Source organism: Scophthalmus maximus, chromosome 13, assembly GCF_022379125.1.
Source record: "Scophthalmus maximus strain ysfricsl-2021 chromosome 13, ASM2237912v1, whole genome shotgun sequence".
Lineage (NCBI taxonomy): Eukaryota > Metazoa > Chordata > Actinopteri > Pleuronectiformes > Scophthalmidae > Scophthalmus > Scophthalmus maximus.
Genome location: NC_061527.1, coordinates 4187501 through 4206061, shown reverse-complemented (window position 1 = coordinate 4206061; position 18561 = coordinate 4187501). Strand labels below are relative to the sequence as shown.

The 18561-nt window shown below is 43.7% G+C and overlaps 1 long non-coding RNA gene across 2 annotated transcripts in view; it reads left to right on the top strand.

The window, feature by feature from the left end:
- The window catches only part of LOC118317697, an 86309-nt gene that overhangs the window by 32146 nt on the left and 35602 nt on the right, over nt 1-18561 (top strand). The window contains exon 5 of one of the 2 annotated variants that reach the window (XR_004795498.2): nt 16182-17359. The exons of the other annotated variant lie outside the window; for it this stretch is intronic. This is a non-coding gene — a long non-coding RNA (uncharacterized LOC118317697). Of the gene's footprint in view, nt 1-16181; nt 17360-18561 lie in introns of those variants that run through there. 2 annotated transcript variants of the gene reach the window in all.

Sequence of the window (18561 nt, the reverse complement as noted above, 5' to 3'; positions counted from 1 at the left end):
TCCCTGCATTATTAAAGTTGGACAAAGTTTAAAAAAAACCAACATTTTTTATGACTGGAATATTTCAGTGCAACAATTCTCTTACCAAAAATATGTTTTTATCATTGTTTTCCTTAACAATCAACTATCGTATTACTAATAAATCATATAACTTCACTGGGACAGTTATTGTCACTCACTTTCAATGGCTAACACAACCTATTGATCATTTCTCAATATCCGCCAACTTCAGTGGTTCTAATTCTTTTTTTTAATCTTCAGATTTAGTGTGTTGTATCATATGATTCAGTTCTTTATTTTTTCCTAATATGCAAATGTGTTCTCAATCTTATTCCACAGTATATTGTTTCTTCAAACTAGTACTTCAAAAAATGTGCTTTCATTGACGTCCACTGTCAAATCATTTCACATTAGCATTGTTGTTGTTTGCAGCAGGATGACATTTAATTCTGTCTGTGGAATCCGTAGAAACCTGCAGATATACAGTATCTACACACCGCCGTGGGCGACACAATCACAGTGACTTGCCACATGTTGAGCTGCAGCCGAAGCCGACGGTGTTTCCTAAAGAATTCTGGGACCACGCTTAATCTACTTGTGACCCAAATCAGGGTCCCGACCCAGATTATGAAGCACACTGATGTCGCTGATTAAAGGGCAAATCCCAACATGTCGGTTTCAGGACCCCTGAGCCCCCGGAGCTGTGCCCACCCTGAAGAGAAGCCACTGTCTGGATGGAGACACACACACTTCACCCTATTAGCCCCTGAGAGTGTGTGTGTGTGTGTGTGTGTGTGTGTGTGTGTGTGTGTGTGTGTGTGTGTGTGTGTGTGTGTGTGTGTGTGTGTGTGTGTGTGTGTGTGTGTGTGTGTGTGTGTGTGTGTGTGTGTGTGTGTGTGTGTGTGTGTGTGTGTGTGTGTGTGTGTGTGTGTGTGTGTGTGTGTGTGTGTGTGTGTGTGTGTGTGTGTGTGAGTGCGAGCGAGCGAGCCAGCGAGAGAACGTGTCCTGCTGGGTGGCAGAATTAAAGAAGAGGTCTGTTTGAGATGAGCCTTTGAAATGGACACACATGAACTCTCTTTCTCTCTCACACACACACACACACTCACACACTTCATAACTCCTGAAGCACCCTTTATTGACCATAACCTTTAAGCTGCCCTCCAGAGAGAGAGAGAGAGAGAGAGGGGGGAAAGCGGAAAGGAGAACTTCATTACAGTTGGCATTGGTGGAAAATTACTTTTCTTTGAACGTTCAGTTTTCCTCTTCTTTCCTCTGAAGGTTCAAAGTTGATCAAAAATCATTGTCGCCGTCTGGCTTTATCATTACAGGGAATTTTGTTTATGATCTAACTGGAGCTAATGTTGCCGTCCCCTGAACGGCAACATTTTGAAAGAGAGAGGCCTCGCCCGCTCAAAAGTTTTTACGAAATACGAATTAAATGTATTTCCTGCTTTCAGCTTAGAAGACTTTAACACTTTAAAACAATGCAGTCCCTGGCTTTTGTTTGATATCTAGTTTTGGCATAAAAAAAGGTTGTCGCAAATGTTGCAGAGGAGAGGAAGCTGAAGTGACCTAGAGAAGACAGACAAGAGAAGAGACAGACACTGGGCAATAGGAAGCATAAAATACAAGAAAAAGGGGGTAATATAGGCTTCTGTGAGGAAGGGAGGAAATAAGAAATGGAAAATGAAGAAAGAAAGAAAGCGAGAGAAAACGAAGATAGCGAGTCTTCAGTCCTCTGTGCCGTTACCTCAGGGTGAGTTCAACCATAGAAATTACCATGAAATTACTTTAACAATATGCGGTTGTTATTCATATAGTTGGCAGCTTCGGTCGCCAAGTACGAGTGTTGTCAAAAAATAAATAAATGGGAGAAATTTAGGGAGAGTGACAGAGGGAGATGAAGGATGAAGAGGAAACGGGCCCCCTGCTGGTCATGATGTTTCTGTGGTGTGTTGGAAGTTGTTTGTAAGACCTGGAAAGTCTGAAAAAATTATAGGGTTTCTTTGAGGAAAAGTGAGGCGATGTGCTTGCGCTTTAGATCACAACCTAGGTACGTATCATCGACAGACAGTTCAACCTCCCTGGTTGTGCCTCGCTTGTGTTCTCCGAGTAAATCAAGTGGTGCTAATTTGTCAAATCGTTAAAAATGTCGAAAGTCTTCTCGCGGGATATTGTGTTTGACCATGCAGCTCCTGAAGGTGCAAGAGCTTAACCTTTGACTGGCTTCTTTTAATCCCCGGATACAAATACTAGATTAAACACTAGGTATGAGTCACATACAGAAATATGGTTAATATATACTCTTCTGACAGCAAACCGTGGTGACTCTAGTTTATTCCTCCATGTATTGAGGGAAGTAAAATCAAAACAACCGTTCTCATATTGTTCTCTGCAGTTAAGGAATAAGTCAGACGTATATGTGGTGTTGTTTCCTTTACTCACAGGGAGCCTGACAATGCCAGGAACGTCACACATGGGTCACTTTGTAATAATTTGCACATAACAGTTTGTGGACATAAAACCATAAGGTTTGCACGATCAGCATAAACACCAGCGAAGTAAAAACAAAACAAAAAAAAAGTTCCTTCAAAATAGAAATAGAAGACAAAATGGAGCACAGGCTGGCTGGATGAAAAAGAATCCAAGTGACCGGCCTGCTCCATCACCAGCCCCCTGTCTCTCATAATTGCAGCGTCTCCGAAACAACCAAAACAAACCAAATCCAGTCTAATGTATTTGCCTGTCACAGCTGCCTGGCAGGAGCCAAATAGCTGCTGAGAGAAATGTCTTTTTTTTTTTTTTTTTGAAAAACACCCCTGGTAAACATGTCTCTCTGCACGGCAGATAGCAGTCTGGGCCCGGCCCCCTCTCTCGTCTCCCCTCTCGTGTGTTCCCTTTCACTTTCCATCTGTTTATTCCCAAAGTAAAGAGAGACGGCGCTCGGTGAATGTCAAACACGCTCACACATTCACAGTCACACATTCTGTCTCACTTTCTCATGGCAAAATGTGTTATTTAAGTGATATTGGCTCTTTATTTCCTTTCCATATTAATTCAGCTTTTTTTGTTTTTTGGTTGACATTGGCAGTTGTTGGGGGATGTACAGATTAACACAAGGACAGATTTCTCACAGGAGTTTAAACATCAAACATTATGAGCTTCCTTCAGTGTTAACAAAGTTCTTGTCTTGAATATACACTAACTTTGACGTCATGGAAAAAAGGAAACATAGATTCATTGCTTTTGTTTCTCGCACATTAATCTCATATTCAACGTGTTGCTGAAAAACAGCCTGAACAACCATGAATCAACGTCATTAGTTCAATGGAAATTAACACCAATTTGTTTTTTCAGTATTTAATAAATGTTTAAGTTGAAGTTTTTGAAAAAAACAACAACAAAGCTTTAAAAAGTTGTCCCAGCAGTATAGCAGGGTATCGTCTGCATATAGGCGAACGTGAGTCCTCTGCGTGTGTGATAAAAACCATTGGTGAAGCTTTCTCAATTTTTGCAACAACAAGTATAGTCTGAATTTGTCTTTAATCAAATAGTTTGGTAAGTTCATTGTTGAGATATGTTAAAGATATTATTTATGTACGTATATGCCAGCAGTATAAGAAATAGTAGATAGGGGAAATCAATTAACCTTGTTACAGGTTATGAAGGGTAAATTATGCTCCAAAGCATTAAATAAATTGGTGTATGTTGGAAATTTGTAAGAGAGCAGTGAACTAAATGATTTTCTCTTCATTTTTATTGCCCAAGGCTGCAACCAACGCAGCAAAGAGACGTTATTTGTTTCACTAACAGATGCCGCCCCTTCAATTCAGGAATTATATGAAGGATGGAGAGCAAAAAAAGTGTCACTCTTTGGTAGGGGACCTATTCAAGGGCAAGCGCTCTGGGATAAAATGGAGTTTGAAAATTATTTCATCACCCGAATGTTCAAGATCGTTCGCCGACAGACGACAGCGATGCAGGGTCCCCAAACAAGACTAATGCGGTTCAACACACGCTCACAGTTTTTATTAATGTCTAAAGCTAATGAATGTTGATGAAAACACAAGTGGATTCACATGTGAAATACTTGTCCAACTCTATGAATTAAAATATCTCCCTTAGGGGTACAAGTGATGTTGAGCTATGAGACAGATTACAGTTTTCTTCATCACATGTTTACACTTCCTTTAATCCATTTTCTTGATTCTGCATTAGGACTAATAAGTATTATGTCACCACACATTCTTATTTAAGATGTATTATTGAACTTGAAAGTCAAAGCCTGTGCTTTAAGGGAAAGTAAATCATAAAACTTATCAGCCGCCACTTTCAAACTGAATACGTAAAATGTTTTACAGTGCGGCTTTCCAGCCTGACTATGACGAACGCACCTGAATGACAAAGCGCTTCCCTAATAATAACAGGCACATGTGTTTGTGTCTGTGTGTGTCTTCCGAGCGTGTGTTTGAAGGCAGGTTACGTGTCCTGTGACGGGATTAACAGTATTTTAATGAGGGTTTAATGTTTACGTTCGCTCGTCTGACACGACGGGCAGACAGTCGTACACTAAACTCCACCAGTGACAGGTCTCTCGCACACACACACAAACACACATACACACACACACACACACACACACACACACACAGACGTACAGATCAGAGTGTTTTAATGCCTCTCAAACAGTATTAATGACACGACTAAAGCTTATTAGTGGGTTAGAGGATGTTAGCCAGTCACTCACTCACTCACTCACTCACACACACACACACACACACACACACACACACACACACACACACACACACACACACACACACACACACACACTGAATTATGTAGTTGATGTGTATGGATGCTGCTAATCTAATTACAGAGAAAATGAAACAAGTCGCTAACACCCCCTTGTAATGTAAAATACATGTAGCTGTCCATTAGCGCTTCTTTGACTTTGTCAAACTTGAGTCAATAAAAAGACATAATTTGCAAAAGTGTTTATCTTGTACACGTTTCTCAGAGACATTTAATTTTTATTAATATTATTATATTGACCACTCTTGCCAAATGCTTGCTATATTTTTGGAATACAGCCTTCATTATATAGAATATAGTGATTTTATAAAGAGCCAAACATGACTTTCTCTTTCTATTTATTTATTTTTGACTTTCTGCAATTTGTTTTTATCTTGGTCCCATCAATGCTCCGTGCCCTATTCCACAATGTTGGAAAGTTTAAAAAGTTTGACTATTATCAACTTGACTAATATTCCCGCATCTGTTTCTGTGCTCTATTCACGTAGTTCTGCTACTTATACACTTGTTTTAAGTATATATCGTTCTTCCACTGGAGTGAATAACACCTGCCGGACGCGGGGCATCTAGAAACGAGGCCCACGAGAATCGCTGCTTCGGTAATACCTCTTTAAAAAAAAAAAAGCGCCCGCCTCTCTGCCCCCACCCTCCCCACCTGACCAGGTAAGGTAATGCGGACCACACCTTAGATTAACCTCCTAATGCCTCTCACACTCTCTCTGCTCTGCAAACTGTTTCCCTGCTGCAAGAGCCAACCTGCCCCCGTACACTTTGTTTTTCTGCGCGTGTGCGTGCGTGCGTGCGTGCGTGCGTGCGTGCGTGCGTGCGTGCGTGCGTGTGTGTGTGTGTGTGAGAGAGAGAGAGAAAGCGTTGCAGGTTTAGGGTGTTGCTCCGGCTAGTTTACTCTCGCAGAGCAAACAAATCTCTGATGTGTTTTTCTAGCCGTGGTAGCTGCTGCTGACACCATGTCAGGAGCTGGAAGACAACTAGCTCTCCCTCTCCTATTCTTTTCTTTTCTTTTCTCCTTCACCTCCATCCCTCCATTCTCTCGCTCCCACTGTCTCCGCCGATCGCTGTGATCTTTCGTTTCAAAAAGGAATGTTTGTGCGCATTCAAATCGCCCAGTTCCTCCCTCGACTCGGTCTCTCTGTCTCTTTCGCCTCCCTTCCCTTTCTTCCTTTGAGGCGACGGAGAAAGCGCTAACCACAGCGAGGGGTTGCGTCCAAAGGAAGTGCCTGAGCCTGGCTTTGCACAACTGTTTAGCGATCTCTGTTGCCAATTTGTATCTGTAAACCTCTAAGGATCCTGTTGGTGTGTTTGCCTGAGCCCGGCCAGGTGTGCTGGATGTGAGCCAAGCGAGAGATTAAAACCTCAAATCCCATTTCCTATTATACATATTGCTGTTATGCGCGTTTGCTTTGATGTATTTCGCTCCACTTGACTCGAAAGTTTAGTTTGCAAAGTCACCGAGGTGCTGAGTCGGCGCCATGGCCCCTGGGGTTCAGAGAGAAAACCTTCCGAAACAAAACCTGTTACCATCGCTGATGCCGAGTTGCACAAGACAGGGACCAACGCATCAATACGTTAGACGTCAAAATAGGACCTTATATAATGATAGTTTTCATGTTCTGTTAATCTGATGACTTTTATTCTCAGTTTGCAAATGAATAAAATATCAAGTAATAGTGAAAAATATCCATCACAGGCAGGGCTGTCACATTCGTGCCCATATGGAGGAAAAAATGAAATACTCCAACTGTACTGAGCTGTTTGAATTCACAATTTACAGTCTATAAGCGCAGCAGACTGTTTGAAGTAGTTTGCATGGAGAGCCAGCGGACTGTTCCCTTATACAGTAGTTCTCCTACCGCTGTCCGTTTGACCTGCGCCGTGCCCTATTGACCTCAGGTAAGCCTGTGATGTTAAAGCATTTTTAGGTTTTACACCGCAGAGAACAAAGTAACTCACACGCGGAGCAGTTTGTCTGGCGGTGCGTTCGGACCAAGCGCGAAATATTCAAATATCGCGTCGCGTTACTCACACGAGTTTGGCTGCAGGATCATTTCTGTCCTCCAACTTTCTGACGCAACATCAGGACATCGGACGCGCACGTCAACGCTGATTGGCTTTCACGACGTCAAACAGACCTTTCGTTTGAGTTCATGTCTTTCGACTCGAGCGACGTGAGGTGAACGATGCAAATTCGCCGTCACAGCGTCACTCCTGTCCTTGTGTTTGGTCTGAACGCACCATGACGCAACAGCGGCAACAGGCCACTTGTAAAAGAAAGGCCACAGTGGCATATTCAAATGTCTTATTTAGTTCGACCAACAGACCAAAATGTAAAGATTTGCATTTTTTTCACGATGATATAAAACCGAGAAAAGCGGCTAATTCTCTCCTGAACCAGAGACCAGAGGACATGTACAGTTTATTTAAAAAAAGAAAAAAGAAATTGATTGAAAACAGTTATCAAACTTTTGTCAAAAGTTACTACATGTGCATGAATATTGATTGTTTTATTATTATTAGAATTTGTTCTAGCAAAATCAATATCCTCAATGAGCAGACTGATACGTGGGGATTTCTGTCGCTGAGATTTACTGTAAATCAACACAAAATAAAAGGTTGTTAACGTTTTTTTAACAAAAGCTGTACTTCCTATTTTTTTTTATCCTCGACTCCACTAATCATTTCAAACATACAGTAGATGTGTTATGATCCTTCAACCAGTGACTCGGTTTTGGTTGATTTGTGTGAAATATGAAGCGTCGGAGACATTCACATTCCTCCAGTTCAATTCTCACTGCTACGTTATGTAAAGATTAAAGCGTGAATATCCGGAGCAATAATTATGTTTGCTTTTTTTCCCCCCTCCAAACTATAGATTGAGGATTAAATCCCGAGACTTAAATAGAAAATCTAGAAATCCCTTCTTTTCCCCCCCTCCCCCACAGAGGAGGCTCCGTCACCGTGACACCCTCCCCACTCCTAATGCCGGCCGAAGCCCTAAATAGTGGTACGTTAAAACCTTGTTTAACTGTTATGAGTTGTGAATCATACCCTCACTTCTGCACGCACGCACGCACACACACACACACGCGCGCGCACAACACGCACCGCGGTGTTTTGACTGGTGTGTCAGAGTTAAGAGATCAGCGCAGACCACCCCAGAAGAAAGGGAAGGAGTGGAAAGGAAAGTATTTTACAATGCGAGTTAAAGGGGAAAACTGTATTGGGACATTTTAAAAGTGTAAAGTGTGATCCTAAAATGTATGGAATGATTGAAAAAAGTTATCTATTAAAACTTCCTTTAAGAAATATATATGCAGGAACCAAATGCCTGAGAGACAGTGCAAAAAAAATAAAATAATGTAACCACTGGAAAGTGTCAAGAAAAGCCTAGGTCCTCGTCTCCTCTCCTCCGCGAGGAAACTTCAAAAAAAAGGAAAGAAAGAAGCGTTTTCACTTTCCGAAAGCTTTGCTAAGTGATAAATGCAGCTGTGTTATCAAAGTGTTGAGTGTTGGCGGGTGGAGAGTGGCGTGTGGAGAGGGGTAGAGAAGAAGCGCCAGTGAAAGGGAGAATGTTCCTTGACCTTTTTACCCTGCAGCAGAAACATGAATCAGACAGTTTTGAACTCTCCTCGCATTGTTCCCGGGGCTTTTCGCTTCAGCCGTGAACAGCAGCCGCTACATTAAAAGCTTAATCTGTGATCCAGCCTTTGGAAGGAAAAAAAAGAGACTCAGTCTTGGAGAGGAGAGAATCGAGACAAGTGGCTGTGTAAAGTTGATTTAAACACTTAATACCTATCAATAATAATATTAAAAAAACAAGAAGCTTTTTTCAGAGTTTACTTTCCGCCATTCGTTGGCCTTAACGGCGGCGTGTTTGTTTCCGCTCCGTCCAGTCTGTGCTGTGTTCTCCCTGAGCCGAGCTAAGCCTCCCACTGTACCTGCGCGGCCTCCTGTTTAGTCTCGGGGCAGAGCCGCCCTCACGCCGGACAAATACCTTCCGGTGAAACTTCCGCCCCTCCCCGAAAACCACTTCTATCACCGGCCCGGACAATGCACGCTCACAAAGGGCTTGGAAAAGGCCAGTGCTTCTCACACACACACACACACACGCACACACGCACACACGCACGCACGCACGCATGGGCACCAAGTCATGAAAACGAGCGTTTCACCTGCGCCGAGATCTTGCACAAGGTGAAATGTTCAAACATCACTCGAATCATATTTTAAAAGTAACAGTGCCCCCCCCCCCCCCCCCCCGTACATTTCAGACTAAAACTGAGGATCGAGAATGAGCTTCTGATTATTCGGCAGGACTCGTAGGACTTTAACTTCTTTCCCTCAGATTAAACAGATACAAGCAAAGACTTGAGATTAAAGGTTAACGTCTTTTCGTAAAAGAATATTATTTCCTTTAACAATTTGTTGAAATAGGTTTTTTTGTGATTTTATCAAATTCCTGTTTCTAATCGTATGTATACAATGTACAAGAAGTAATGTTGTTGTTTTTTTTAGTAAACATAAATGAATAGCAAGAGTAGTTTGATTCCAAAACACATTTTGATAATAATAAATAAGTGACAAATAAAATCTCTGCATTTGTTGGACTTTTTCATTCTTTGTGATCGGTTGGTGGGATTTCACGTGACAGGCTGGATGAGTTCGGAAAAGTTAAATCTCCTGACTTAAAATAATTGTAAAAATAAAAATGCTTTTCAGATTTCCTGATATTGACAGTTTGGAGAGTTTTTCCTGACAAATGTGCTCATTTCGAATTGAAAGAAAATAGATTATCCGCCTCAATCAATGTATTGGGTGACTTTCGCTCTCCACAAAACACACACACACACACACACACACACACACACACACAAGCAAACACAGGACAAAGAAAAAGGCTGGAATGTGTTTACCTGTCTAACTTTACACGACTCAACCTAATGTCCCACGCCCCTCATCCTCACTCTCACACACACACACACACACACACACACACACACACTGACAGACCAGACAGTTCGGAATGAGACTGGCCCTCTCCGCGGCGTGTTGACAGTCACAGCAGTGACAGACGAGGCTTTACGCCGACATCCATCTCGACTGGCGGCTCTGACCTGACCCCTGACCCGGGTGAATCAAACCTGTTCTGGTGCATTTATCAGTCAACTCCAGAGATCCTGCGTCCGGCTCACCTGTCCCTCCTCCTCCTACCTGGACGGTGGCCATCGTTTCCCTGTGCTGCACGCAGTCAAACCCGCATCGTTGACATTACACTCTTTGCCAATATTTTACAGAATAAACTATTTTCTTTTCATTTTCTTAGTTCAACTTCTGTATATTGGGTTGTATTTGTGATGACGACATCTAAGGAATCATTTTCCCCTTTTTTAAATGTATAAATCTGCTTATATATCTGTACATCCTGATATATTACTCCCTAATATCGATATCGACATCGGGCTCTACTTTAAAAAAAAACAACAATATTTATGTTCCCTGTGAGTGTCCAGTTTGAAGCAGGTGAAGTGAGCACAGTGCGGGTGATTATTAATAACTATATTCTATGTGAGCGTACTTTAATGATACTGTTACACAATCGTTCACACCGGCTGTTTTTGTTTGTGTTGTCACGGAAGCAGCGGCGTGATTTGGGATTCTGGAGACGTCTGTTCATAGCTGAGCAAAACTCCTAAAATACTGAAACACTAAAATAGTTAGTGATATGAAATAGTTCATATCTTGATAATAACCTTCAAAAATCATCTCATCACCGCCTCACTTGCTCACTGTCATTTTCATACCTTCGGCTTTGTCATCGGTCGTCCGGATGCCAACTGTTGCTTCCTGGCAATAACCTGAAGTGGTTTCTCCACTTTGAGGAACCCCACCTGATATTTCAATGCCATTGTTGAACCCTGGGGAAGTGTCAGGCGCAGGGCGGGTCAGGAATTGGGCGTACCACCGAACCAGGATTAAGGTTCTAAAATTAGGGCCGAGGGCCGCGGGAAAGTATCGGGGGTAAGTCTGAACCGTCTGAAAAACAATTATCGTTTCCTGTCTGGGTTCAGAGCCGTGTCATCTGTGGATGAGTTGGCTTGAATGGAATGCACGGTTAGCACAAAGTTTTAAGGCCAGATTTGAACGGCGCGCGCTGTCAACTGAACGGATTAATGAAAGATCTGACTTGAATGGTCGGGTGACTTAGAAGAGGGGAAGAGAGTGACTCGTCTGGGAGATTCCTCCGAGGGCTAAAGCGCCGCTCACACACAAAATGTACACACGTGTGTAAGTGCACATACCCAAGTTCCCCATCTCCCTCTCTCTCTCTCTCTCTCTCTCACGAACACACACACACACACACACTCACAACACGATTTCCTCCTGTTATTGTGTGTGTTTTGTCAGCCTAATCTCTGGTCTAATCCTCACACTGCTGCCAGACAGACAGGCCCACCCAGGTGAATGAGCCTGAACTTAAGTATAAGTGTGTGTGTGTGTGTGTGTGTGTGTGTGTGTGTGTGTGTGTGTGTGTGTGTGTGTGTGTGTGTGTGTGTGTGTGTGTGTGTGTGTGTGTGTGTGTGTGTGTGTGTGTGTGTGTGTGTGTGTGTGTGTGTGTGTGTGTGTGTGTGCGCGACATGGTAACAGACGGGCACGAAAACGAGCGACGCAGAAATAAGTGTGAGGAGAGAAAGCGATGAAGAGAGCGAAGGCCTCGGTCGCGTCGGAATTTAACATATCAAATGTTCCCTGGGAAAATTCCCGTTCGTTCAAATGGAATCGCCACGATCCCACGAATGAGTCAGTGTCACTTCTCGATTTAGCAGGTTAATATTTTCCCGAGAAGGACACCTGGGGGTTTAAAGGTCTTAATGGACTAGTTGTGGCCTGTCGCCAGGGACAGATCAACAGTAGAAATGCACTTTTAGTGGCATGGAAATGTTATGGATTGTTACACTAAATAAAATGAGGGGCCAGCGACTGGAAAGAGAGGAAAAAAATGCAGATGCGTTATTGTTTGTAGTGTTATTCTTTTCACATGAGTATGTGCAAGGGTCCACTTGGTTCTGTGTGACGTACATTTTGTCCTCAGGGGGTGTTTGCGAGACGCCACAGAAACTTCTGCAAATGTTCTTGCTGTTGCCAACACGTCTAACCAGGACAATCTTCTGCTGCGTTCATCATACGTGACTGCGGAGAGAAACGTACCCAGATACAATTTTGCGGACATTTTTCATGGTGTTCACGTCTAAAACAAAAGAAAAACAGCTTTGGAGGCCAATGCACAGTCGGTGCTCTTGTCCGCATGGACACAACCAACTGGTGGGTACAGTGACATCCACGCAGGGACACTGCTGATGACAAACTCCATGTCAGTCGGACCTACTGTAAGCGGATCCTCACGGATGCGTGAACGTAAACATCAGCCGGAGCCTCCACCTGCCCCGGCCGAAAACTGCGACGCTTAACATGTTCTGTCTGACATCCATGGAAAATTCATTGGTAATTATACTGTGTCATGTGGTTATCTGGCGCTTGAGCCCCTCACCCCCCCCCCCCCCCTTAAAAAATAATAATATGAAAATATAACATTCCGCAGACACTGTAAAGTGTAACTTTGAAGATTTTAATTTTTTCTTTTTAAATTTAATCCATGTTCTAGCCATTTTCCAGCTGACATTAAAAGCTGAGTTGCATTTTCGCATTCAAACCCAGACATGCTGCAACTATTCTATATGCCACATATGACAAACAGCTAATCCTTATTTATGCCTTGCCAAGTCGGTCACATACTAAGCTGCGGTTGCATTATGGGCCGGTGGCAGGTAAAGTACAGTAAGCCTGACTGGATTTGGCAGCAGCCTGAGACACAGACGGCAAAAGGGTTTCCATCCAAAGTGAGAGAGAAGATATCCGACACCTTCTCCTGCAAACTGATTTTTTGGGGGGGCATGAACGTATAGCGCTCATTGGGTAGTGGCAGCAAGTCTTAAGTTATCTCGAGACCTTTGCTAAGATGTGATCGTCATCTGTTATTATGGTCATGTGTGATGGATCATGGTCAAGTCAAGTCAGGCTGACATCTCTGTGCCATGAAGGGAAAATTCAGTCTGCGACAAATAACAAACAGCTGCTAAAATTATATGAAAATCACAGCAATTTACAAAAAGTGAATATCAAAAAGTACCTGAGGTGACAGGTTAAGTATTGATGTGATTAAAATATATTAAGTCTTCTGATCTTCTTTCAGAGAGTCTTTGTACTGTATTCTATATTTCTGCACATCCAGGAAATATATATATATATGTATGTATTATTCCTGGATGTGCAGAAATTGTGCCCGGCGACCATTTTGCAGACGCAAGCGCGTTGAAAACAGGGGTTGGACTGAAGCACCATGAGGCTGATTGCAGGTGAAGAGGCCTCTTGGTGTGCGGGGTAATTTACATGACATGATTACTCCAACAGCCCTCTCTCTCTGTGTGTGTGTGTGTGTGTGCGCGAGCGAGCGAGTGAGAGAGACAGAGATGAAAAAAGAAACTGCCAGGGAACAGGGTTTAGTGGTATAATGGTGCTAAACATCTGTGAGCTTGATGACACTCACTTAAAACAACGGGGGGGGGGGGTGGTTGAATGGTGAAAAGAGGATGGGGCGGTGATGGGGAGAGAGGTATGATGACGGGAGATGAAGAAAAAAACACCAAAAGGAAGCTGAGGAATTATAATAATCAGATGCCTCCAAGAAAATTAAGTTAAATGTACAAACATCAAAGAAAGAGAAAAGATGTGTGTGTGTGTGTGTGTGTGTGTGTGTGTGTGTGTGTGTGTGTGTGTGTGTGTGTGTGTGTGTGTGTGTGTGTGTGTGTGTGTGTGTGTGTGTGTGTGTGTGTGTGTGTGTGTGTGTGTGTGTGTGTGTGTGTGTGTGAGTGAGTGAGTGAGAGAGACAAAGATGAAAAAAGAAACTGCCAGGGAACAGGGTTTAGTGGTATAATGGTGCTAAACATCTGTGAGCTTGATGACACTCACTTAAAACAACGGGGGGGGGTTGAATGGAGAAAAGAGGATGGGGGGCGGTGATGGGGGGAGAGGTATGACGACGGGAGATGAAGAAAAAAAAAATCCAAAAGGAAGCTGAGGAATTATAATAATCAGATGCCTCCAAGACACTGAAGTTAAATGTACAAACATCAAAGAAAGAGAAAAGATGTTAGTGTGTGTGTGTGTGTGTGTGTGTGTGTGTGTGTGTGTGTGTGTGTGTGTGTGTGTGTGTGTGGGTGGGGGATGGGGGGGGGGGCAGACAGGGCAGGCGGGCTGCATGGTCTAACTTGCTGCAAAAGCACCTGAAGAAACAACACACGACTGGCACGATAACATCTACACTCACTGTCACTCCAGCTGTGTGTGTGTGTGTGTGTGTGTGCGCCGAGTCTGACACTATGCGGTTTTGTCATATCCTGCACTACGTGTAACCTCTTAACCCCGGACTTTCAGTTCGGCCTGAAACCAGGATGTTGTGTTAAAGTAGTGCGCTGACGATATTATGTTAACGTAGCGTTGCGGTATTCCGGTTACGCGTTGGTGCATAATCCAAATACTGCAGCTGTATATACTTCATGATATTACAAAACAATTAGGACATTTGTATTTATCATTTCACGTGTCTCAGATCTCCATATAATCTACATTGTTGTTTAATACATTCACGTTTGCAATTAGCACGAATATGCATCTCTGTTGGTCACAAAACAAATCTGATTGTGGTTCGTCTCGTTTTTCCCCAAAATGCAAACAAACAGGACGCACTCCAGTCCAGAGGGAGGTGGTCTATGACCCTCAGGTTATTGTCTTCCATCTATCTTTTACTCCCCACAAAAAAAGCAAAGAGGGATCAAGATATCTTGTGCATTCTTAATCACACCTGTCCTCAAAGTTCAGATATGTATTCAGTATGTCAAAGTGAATTGTGAATCTTCAGCCATTAGTAATGGTCATTTTGTGATATTTTTGTTTTCGACTAAACACTAAACTCTTACCTCCACTCTCTCTCTCTCTCTCTCTCTCGCAGAGGTGGATTAGCAGAGTTCTGCTCCGTTTACCTCCACCTGTCAACGCTGCTACGCCTTGTGTGTGTGTGCGTGCGTGTGTGTGTGTGTGTGTGTGCGTGTGTGTGTGTGTGTGTGTGTGTGTGTGGGGCTGCATGCATTCGCGTCCTGAGCATTCAACCATGGGAAGCTGCTGCTAAGACCCTACATCATGTGTCCTATGTGACAGCTAAACAGTCCCACCCAGAACACACACACACAAGCACACACACACACACACACACACACACACACACAGTGACACTTTTAGACAGTTCGGCCAACTAAAAAGTTTGGGCGTCACTGGCTGCGAGAATATGAAAACCTGAAGCCGAAGTTTCTGTTTCCAAAAAGATAGAGAGACAGAGAGATGGAGGGAGGAAAAGGAGAGAGAGAGAGAGAGAGAGAGAGAGAGAGAGAGAGTTTGTTGACTCGATGTGTGGTCCCGTGTGACTATGAGGGAGCTGCACCTCCACGCCTCACTGCCATCCTCCTTCCTCCTGCCTCCACCTCCTCCTCCAGCTCTCTGTGCCTGCTCCGGCCTGTTATAGCAGGAAGTGTCCTCACAGCTTACACACACACACACACACACACACACACACACACAAAACTTTAAAAAATGTGGAGAAAATGCCCCCACGGGACCACAGGATGCAAACATTTCGCCAAAACCTCAGAGTTCCAGATCAGTTTTGCCTGGCGAGGTTCCCTGTGGCGGCGTTCGGTTGTGACGGGGGGAAAAAAAAAACGCGCCCTACGTTTTCGCAGCATCGACGCGTCGCTCGAATGTTTTTTTCCGAGGTTCACAGACGGAACGGGCTCGAGAGAGAGAGAGACGTCGAGTCATATCGCTCGCCTGCCACGCCGCCGAGCACCGGCGCGGTTTGACTCGCACGGAAGTGGGTTTGCCACATGCGAGAGCAAGATGGAAGAAAAAACGGATGACGTGAAACAGTTCAATTCTCCGAGAACCTCTTGGCATCTTTTATCTCATTTTCCGTTTGAGTTTCCCTGTTCTCGCCAACACAACCCTGAAGAAATGAGTCTCAGACAATCAAATTAAAGTAAGGACATGGGACAGCCTCGGTAAACAAAGCGCCGACGGGACGCGCGTGTACTATAGGAACGTGCCTGTCAAATTGTTAATTGTTAATTGTTAATTGTACTATAGGAACGTGCCTGTCAAATTGTTAATTGTTAATTGTACTATAGGAACGTGCCTGTCAAATTGTTAATAGCTGCTGACTGATGCATGATGCGATGCCGTTTTAGATCCTCCCGATGACGCTGACGCCCGTGTCCAGTCTTCCCAGAAAACGTCTCCTTCTTCTTCCCGGAGGATGCTGCAGGTTGTTCTTTTTCCTGCCAGACGAGCGTTTTTTGGGGTAAAAAGGAGTTGCTGGTCACAATCTGGGAGGTCGCCAGCTCTGCTCCCGCCGGGTCCACCGCAATTTATCTCCCAATAAACCCGGAGATAAGGAATTTGTTTGCTCGCGGGTTAATCCGCTCAAGGCAGCTTCTTTTAACACGAGCAAATCTGAAGACAAGCGCGAGAAAAACGTGCACGTCCGCGTCAGGCGCTCGGCCCGTTTAGCACCGAAGGTTTTCCCGTCGCCCGCCTGTGGTGGATTCACACTGGAGACGGCCGGTCCACAGAGTTACTCATTCGTTCTACCGTAACTTGGTCCCCTGCGAATTCGGCGACGGGGCGGTTCGTCTAAGTACCTGAGAGACGGAGAGAGGGAGGGAGAGAGAGGTAATTAGAATCCAGTGATTAATGTTCTAATGAGTTTATTCTCCGGGGGGATTACGGCGGAGGCTAATAGCAGCCGTGCTAAAAAAAACATCCCAAAAACCCCAAAACACAGGAGACCAAAAAAGACAGGCAACGGATTTACTGGTCCAAGGGACGGAAAACATCAGTTTGTTGTTGTGGTTTTTTTGTTAATTCTCTTAATTTCCCGTCGACAACCTTGGAGCGACCTCGGCTCCACCGCGGTTTGTCGTGGACCCGTTTTTCCGCATCGAGGCGGGGACGTAAAAATTCTTTCACGTTCACCTGCGTATTTTAAACGTGGTCGGGGTCTCTCGGCTCGGTGCAGCACTTTGGTTCCTGATGACCTGTCTGGAAAGGTTTTGCACATTTGTCTTTTTTTTTTAATGTAAAAAGTAAAAAGAACGTGAACCGAGTTGCGATGGGAAATCCGTTTTCCATTTACATTTCATCTTCACAGAGAAAGACCGGCTGAGGTGAGAGAAACACATACGACGGCACGAGACGAAGGAAAAGAAAAAACGTTCCTTGTAGCCAATTGGCTTTTTTTGGGGAGCGATAGGGAGCGAGCGGCATCCGCGTTGGCTTAGCCCCTTTTCTGAAGGAAGAGGAGAGATTAAGACAATCCGCAACGAGGCACCTTCCCTGCGCCGAGCTACTTATAGGGACCCGGGGAGCAAAGAGGATTGTGGGGGGGGGGGGGGGGGCTTCTGGGATAGCGTCGCGGGGATCTTAGAGGGCATTAGCAGTAGCGTACCCCACACCTGAGATAGACGGAGAGGAGGCCACACCACCAGCCGCGGACCCCTTTGTCGACCTTTGTTGTCTGGCTTAGTGGTCCTGCAGTGCGCGCACGCACACACACACACTCACACACACACACACACACACCCACACACACACACACAAGTTGCAAATGCACAAACTCGTAAATGCACAAATCCTGAAAAAAAACCTATATCATATTGTAATAAACGTGAAGATAAAACAATTGCCCACATTTTGTATGAACATTAACAAAACCACTGGACCTGCACCGCGTGAAAAAAGAAGAAGAAAACTTTTAAAATGTTCACAACTTATTGAAATGTTTAGAGAAAGACATGTTTGAAAAAGGTCATTCATTTGAATGAAACCAATATGACCCATATGAAATCATTTTACTCTAAGGCCCCCCGAACTTTAATATCAGATTATAATATAGTTGTGAGTGTCGACTCTTGTATGCACTAATAAGTGGATTGTGATTCATAAACAGGATTAATGACAGTACAGTAAAACTCACACGTGAAAATATGTCATGTGTTATATAGGACAAGTTGTGATTATTAGTATGAGTTTCAAAAAAATATATAATAACACTTGAATGTTCACGTGACTTTTTTGACTGAAACCATTATCGTATAAAAAGGTTTGCATATGGTGAATGAATCCGTCCATCATATCAATAGTCAATCATCAAAATCCTTCAGAACAGGCAGCCTGTCATGATATCAGGCAAAATCAAAAAGCTAAATCAAAGACCAAAGAACTAAAAGTGGCTTTTTAAAAATTGGAGGAGGAAGATTCACTTTTGACATGATGCTTATTTGATTAGATTTTCCTCATTAGCATACAGTGGTTTAATTTGAAATAATTCAAATCATGATTTATGATGAATCATTTCAAACGTCTGCCGAGCGACAGATTCAGGGTTGAGAACTTCGGCCTTCTCTGTTTAGGTGAGAATGGACCGAGGGCTTACACACAAAAAACATCATTATTAATGATGATTGATAAATCTTTCTTTGCAATGATTCTGGGTCACGGAAGCATCATTTTGACCTTAAGATACATTTCGGATAAAACTGCTCGGTAGTCTACTACACTGTTGATTTA